Consider the following 6392-nt stretch of genomic DNA (forward strand, 5'->3'; position numbering starts at 1 on the left):
AGGACCCCGTGGAGGGCTGGATGAACAGGACCACCCCGTGGAGGGCTGGATGAACAGTAGACGGTGGAGGGCTGGATGAACAGTAGCCCGTGGAGGGGTGGTTGAACAGGAGCCCATGGAGAGGGCTGGTTGAACAGTAGCCGGTGGAGTAGCGCGCGGTGGAGGCTGGATGAACAGGAGCCCGTGGATGAACAGTCACAGGTGGAGGCTGGAGGAGGTTGATGGTGGATGAACAGTAGCCCGTGGAGGCTGGAGGGGGTCGACGGTGGAGATGAACAGTATCCCGTGGAGTCCCATTTTGGGGTACGCCACACCCCTCCCAATGAACAGGACCCCCGTTTCGACCGTAGCGCTCCAACGAAAGTCTGTTTCCTCCGTTTTGCGGTACGCCACACCCCTGCCGATCAACAGGACCCCCGTTTCGACCGTAGGAGGTCTGTTTCCTCCGTTTTGTGGTATGCCAGACCCCTCCCGATGAACAGGATCCCGTTTCGACCGTGGCCGATCGAACACAAGGCCGTTTCCTCCGTTCTGCGGTACGCCAGGCCTCGTTTCCATCAGCTGTTCCGTCCAAGCCCTCCCGATGAACACGACGACGCATTCCGTTCCGACCCAGCCGGTTGGCTCCCCATGAACACGACGACGACGCAGTTTCTCCGTTTCGACCCAGCCATGTACACGAGCCCTGGCCGTACGTATGCGCGAGTAGGCGTTCGAGACCCTGCCCATTTGTACGTATGTGGCCGTATTTTCTTTCTTGCACACTAGCCACTGTACATACGTGTACATGCTACGTGCGCGCCTCTACTACGACACGTGCGCGCCTCTACATCGACCAGTATGTACGTACACGTTCGCGACCAGAATGACAACGCTACGTACGCTTCGACCAGGTGGGTCCCGACTGTCAGGCACTTCCTTGCCTGCGAAGATGTAGCTGGTGGGTCCCAGTAGTCAGGGGGCGTATCATTTTTTTTGCCCGGACGCACTTCCTTGCGTGCGAAGATGTAGCTGGTGGGTCCCAGCAGTCAGGGGGAAACGTTTTTTTGTGAAATACGGTGGCCCGTCCGGTGGGTCCCCGCTGTCAGGTGGAGGAATAATTAATTTGCGTGTAATAAGGAGGCACTTCCTTGCTGCGGCCGTGGACCCAGCTGTCAGCCTCTCCATGTACAGTCCACGTCCGATGGAAGCCGTTCCTTGACCACGTTGACCATGCCACGCCGAGAGCACCAGGGCGGTGGATGACGGCGAGACCTAGGAAGGGGACGACAGGGAGCCGAGGAAGACGTGGCAGTGGAAGCCCGCGCGGAGAGGAGTACGAGGGTTCACTGGTTCGGCTGCGGTGTGAGGCTGCCGTCGCCGCAGAATAACAGGGGGTGTGGGTGAGTAGAGGGATGGCCCGGCCAGCGGTGGGAGTAGTAGGGGGCGGTGAGGCCTCCGCGGCATCATAACTGGCCACGGGAGGCAGGAGCACGCGGCACGACTGACGCTGGTTTGGGCGGCTGGAGCAAGAAGACCAGAGGTTGAAGAAGCACTACGACCGTTGGATGGACATCGTACGGTCACTGGACCTAGAATCATTCATATTGACTAAGTTGAAAAAGCCCTCCATCCCCGTCAACTTAGTAGGCCCACAAGTCAGCCTCCCACCAAGGTGGGTCCCAGCTAGCAGGGGGAGTATTCATTTTTTTCTGCGTAATAAGGAGGCACTTCCGGTGGGTCCGAGCTGACAGCGGGGGGAACGTTTTTTTTCGCGAAATACGGTAACCCGTCCGGTGGGTCCCAACAGTCAGGGGGGAAACGTTTTTTCGCAAAATACGATGGCCTGTCCGGTGGGTCCCTGCTGTTAGGTGGAGGAATCATTATTTTCCGCGTAATAAGGAGGCACTTCCTTGTTGCGGCTGTGGACCCAGCTGTCAGCCTCTCCATGTACAGTACACTTCCGATGGAAGTCGTTCCTTGACCACGTTGATCACGCCGCGTTCCGTTGCATGCATGCATCCATGGGTGTGGTGCGTCCCCACTGTCAGCCTCTCACGTACAGTCATCTTCCGATGACTCTCGGTTGTTGACCATGTTGACCACACCGTGTCGAGCGCACCAAAGGCCGGTGGACGATGGCGAGGCCCCAGACTGGAACGACCCGGAGATGGGGAAGACAGGGCAGTGGAGTCGCAGATGGAGAGGAGTGGGAAACTTGACTGGTTCGGGTGCGCGGCAGCACAGCCGCGGTGCCGCCCACGGGAGACAAGAGCAAGAACAGAGGTTGAAGAAGGAGCACGGCTGTTGGATTAACATCCAACGGTCCAGCTGCTAGAATCATTTGTTGATTAAGTTGACAAATCCCTACGTACATGTCCGCTTAGTAGGCCCACAAGTCAGCCACCAAATCTGACGGGTCCCAGCTGTCAACGGGAGGAATAATTTTTTTCACATAACAAGGAGATACTTCCTTCCGTGCGAAGGTAGAGTCGGTGGGTCCCAGCTGTCAGGTGGAGGAAACATTTTTTCAGCTTAATAAGGAGGAACTTTCCTTGCGTGCGACCATGGACCTCGTGGGTCCTAGCCGTCAGGCTCTCCACGTACAGTCCTCTTCCGATGACTCTCGTTTGTTGACCACGCCGCACCGAGCGCAGCGAGGCGGTGGACGACGGCGAGGCCCGGGAGGGGAACGACTCGGAGATGGGAAGACGCGGCAGTGGAGTCGTAGATTGAGTGGAGGAGAAGGGTTATAACTGGTTCTTGTGCAGCGTGGGGCTGCAGTTGGTGGAGAATAACAGGAGGCGTGGAGGGGTGGAGGGATAGCCTGACCGGCGGTGGGGTAACACTTCGCAGCGATGCGTGCTAAGCAGAGCCGCTAGCCGCCGAAGGCCGGACCAGGTGGTCCCGGCGACGCTGGAGGAAGAAGACGAGAGATTGAAGGTGCATGCCGACCAAGTTGACAACGCCCTGCGTAGTCTTCGACCTATTGGCCCACATGTCACCCTGCAAAAATGTGGCATATATTTAACCCATGTTTTCTAGAATGTATAGTCCATTTGCTGGGCTGGGTGAACAAATAATTTCGCGTCAATGCGGCCCATTTATATTATCTAAGAAATCCCAGCCCATTTACACTTCCTTCAAATACACGAATTAGCTGGGCTCATTATATATATAATGTTATGTTAGAAAGAGCAATTAATATCAAAAATAAACCGTAGAGGCACATTTTTTATATACATAATTAAAAAATTAGCGAGTTATTGCTTAAAAAATGAGTGCGTTATTATTACATTGGTCCTTAAAATATTCGCAAGATTTTGTACGCAATCACCAGGATTTTCCTTGCCTATGAGTCAAAAACAACCAGGATTTTCCTTGCCAACTTCTGTTAAACATTTACTTTTATAAGTTAATAACACTGGGATGTTTTTGTTATGTATATATAAGTCTCTATAAAATATACGATAATAGTAATAATATAAATATATATAATGTGGTTAAAAAAATACATTGGGCTGCCGATCTTTAAGAAAAAGCCCATAGGCCGGTATGGACCTCAAAAAATAAGTTGAAACCACTATCACCATATGTCGTGGGCTACACATGTTAAAATACAAAACCTAGACCTAGCTGATACTTGTTCGCCCTCTGGAAAAAAATGATACCAGATCCCCGAGCGAACTGGATTATAGAGGGGGTCGGCGGCACGACTGAAGAAGCACATCAGGAGCGATTTTTTTCTTCAGTGGATGGCTCTCGATGGCGTTTTTTTTACTTGCCTCTGCACCATACAACTTGTATTTTTAGCCTCCCAGTCTATGGTGGACCAGCAGCCCATTTGCTGGGTGGGCCAACCTACAGAAACCAGCACTCGATTTTTCATCAAGCCCCAAAAACAACGCAGTACTATGTTTGTTTTGAGGCCGAAAACATTACGACAAGGGTTGAGCGGGGGAGGGGGCAAGACAGAGCAAAAAGATTAAAAAGAGCTGATGCGCCATTGCTACCCTAACAAAGCAGTTGCAATTCTTCTCGGGAAGAAGGTGCGCCGTTGACACCCACACGTCACATACCCCACAGTAGGCATACTAACAAGTTCACACACAAGCACAACAAAAAAGGTAAACATTCGTATCAAAGTCAGGTTCACAGGACACATATTCATAGCCAACATTCACTATCAACAACTCAAAAGATTCATATATACACAAGTTCAGCATGTCTATGGATCCAAATGATTGATAGATCACACAACAATATTCATAGATAATTCATAAAAAAGATTCAGACATACACATGTTCAGTATGTTTATGCATCCAAATGATTGACATCACAGCCAATATGATCCATGGACGAACTTTAATTACCTAGGGTATAGACTGGTAAATGGTGTTCAGTCGGGGGTACTTCTTGCTAAAATTAATGCTTGTACGAGAAAACTTTCGAGTACATAAGATGCAGCACAGACAATCTGAACTTTGCTTGTAGGTTTATCCCAAATAGTGGCCTCGTGCCGAGGGAGGTTTGAGCAACTTGGCCACTACTTTCATCCAACTAGTTTACTGGCTCATCTTGGTCCTATAGCTCACCAAAATTCTACATTACAGACTAGTAAATGGTGTTCAGTCGGAGGTACTTCCTGCTAAAATTAATGCTTGTACGAGTAAACTTTCGAGTACATAAGAGGCAGCATAGACAATCTGAACTTTGCTTGTAGGTTTATCCTCAAATAGTGGCCTCGTGCCGAGGGAGGTTTGAGCAACTTGGCCACTACTGTCATCCAACTAGTTTACTGGCTCATCTTGGTCCTGTAGCTCGCCAAAATTTTACATTGCAGAGGAGAAAGGAGGCGGTTGAGAAAATGAACCACCCAAATTTTTTGTGCAGTTCAGCTGAAATGGAGCATCCCTGGCGTGCAGACTGATTAAGTGCTAGATGAATATACGCGTTAGCCAACTTGTCTGGAATCTTTAGACTCCATGCCATACAGTTCGCTACCATATGTGCCAATAACCAAAAGGCACAACTTGGGACCAAAGACTGGACTGCGTTTTTCTGGACTATGCGCCAAGCAATATTTTTGGCGTTCACTCTCCTAATACTTGGAGTTTGACAATTTGTTGACGCCGGTTGATACCCGAATGAATATAGGCACTTCTTCTTGTCAACATTGATGCTTGTCTGAGTGAACTTTGGAGTACATAGCAGCAGCATAAGTACCTGTCCATCTGATCTTTTTGTGCAGTTCTACTGAAATCACCCATGTAATGATTTGCCTGCGAGTTCAGGCTCCAAGTTAGTCCTTTATGAAATCGGCAAACAGTAGCACAATACCAAATTACCAATACATATGACAAGCACAATACCAAATTACCAATACATATGACAAGCACAATAATCAGGATAAAGACCAGTACCAACCTGTGTGAGGTAGCATATCAATTACTATTTCCTTTCACTGGAAGCCGAGATAAGCCTAGCGACTGACAACAAAGGAAGAATGCAAGCCGAGATTAGCGACTAACAGGAAAGGAAGGAAGCTGTCGAGGCCATGAAGCACCCAAAGTTTTTGTGCAGTTCCACCAAAATTGAGCATCCCTGTTGGCACATATATTGAGAGAGTGAGATTACTGTAATAGTGGGACTAGTTGATGACACATACACTAACAAATAGAAGCACCCTCATTATCTTAATGGGTAAAGTTAGCATTCCCTCCCTGCTCCACCACATGATTCACCTCCATAGACAAACATACACACGTACATGATTCAGCATAGGGTGCTACTAAAGATTTGTTTTACTCCGACAGGAAAATTAGGCAGCAATAAATTAGTGGTACCTAAGTACTCCTAATTAATTTAGTGAGACAGCAGAAGTGGAAGGGCTCCCTTGAGGATTGTCTCACATGTAAGGTAGTCGTTGCCGGAGCCCTTGAATGGCCTCGACTGAGGCCTCTGGCTTCAGCAAGATTGCCTTGGCACTGTTTACTCTTCTTCTTCCTCTTCATGCTCTGTTTCTCATTCTGCTCACCAGTTGGTGAAACCAAGTACATGATTGGCCTTCTATTTCAGAATTGGTTTTGTCAGTGAGGGAGTACAAGTGTACTAGTAAAAAATAGCATTATTTTCTCATGGCAGTCGCAAAATAGAGATGAACACATGCATTAAATATCATTCTTACCTAAAGGAAGGCTATGGTGCCAATATGGATGATGAGGATTGGAACACATATCTCCCTTTGTGCAGTTCCACCGAAATGAACCAACTGTTCCATTCTGACATTCCAGTTAAACAGCGCAAAAGTCACTTCTTTTAAGAAGAGTTTTGTGCAGTGCACCAAAAGGTCATAACAACAACCAGGTGAAATGGATATCCCTGTTTGCACAAAAAGCTACAGAGGAAACAG

Source organism: Triticum aestivum, chromosome 5D, assembly GCF_018294505.1.
Source record: "Triticum aestivum cultivar Chinese Spring chromosome 5D, IWGSC CS RefSeq v2.1, whole genome shotgun sequence".
In the NCBI taxonomy this organism is placed as follows: Eukaryota; Viridiplantae; Streptophyta; class Magnoliopsida; order Poales; family Poaceae; genus Triticum; species Triticum aestivum.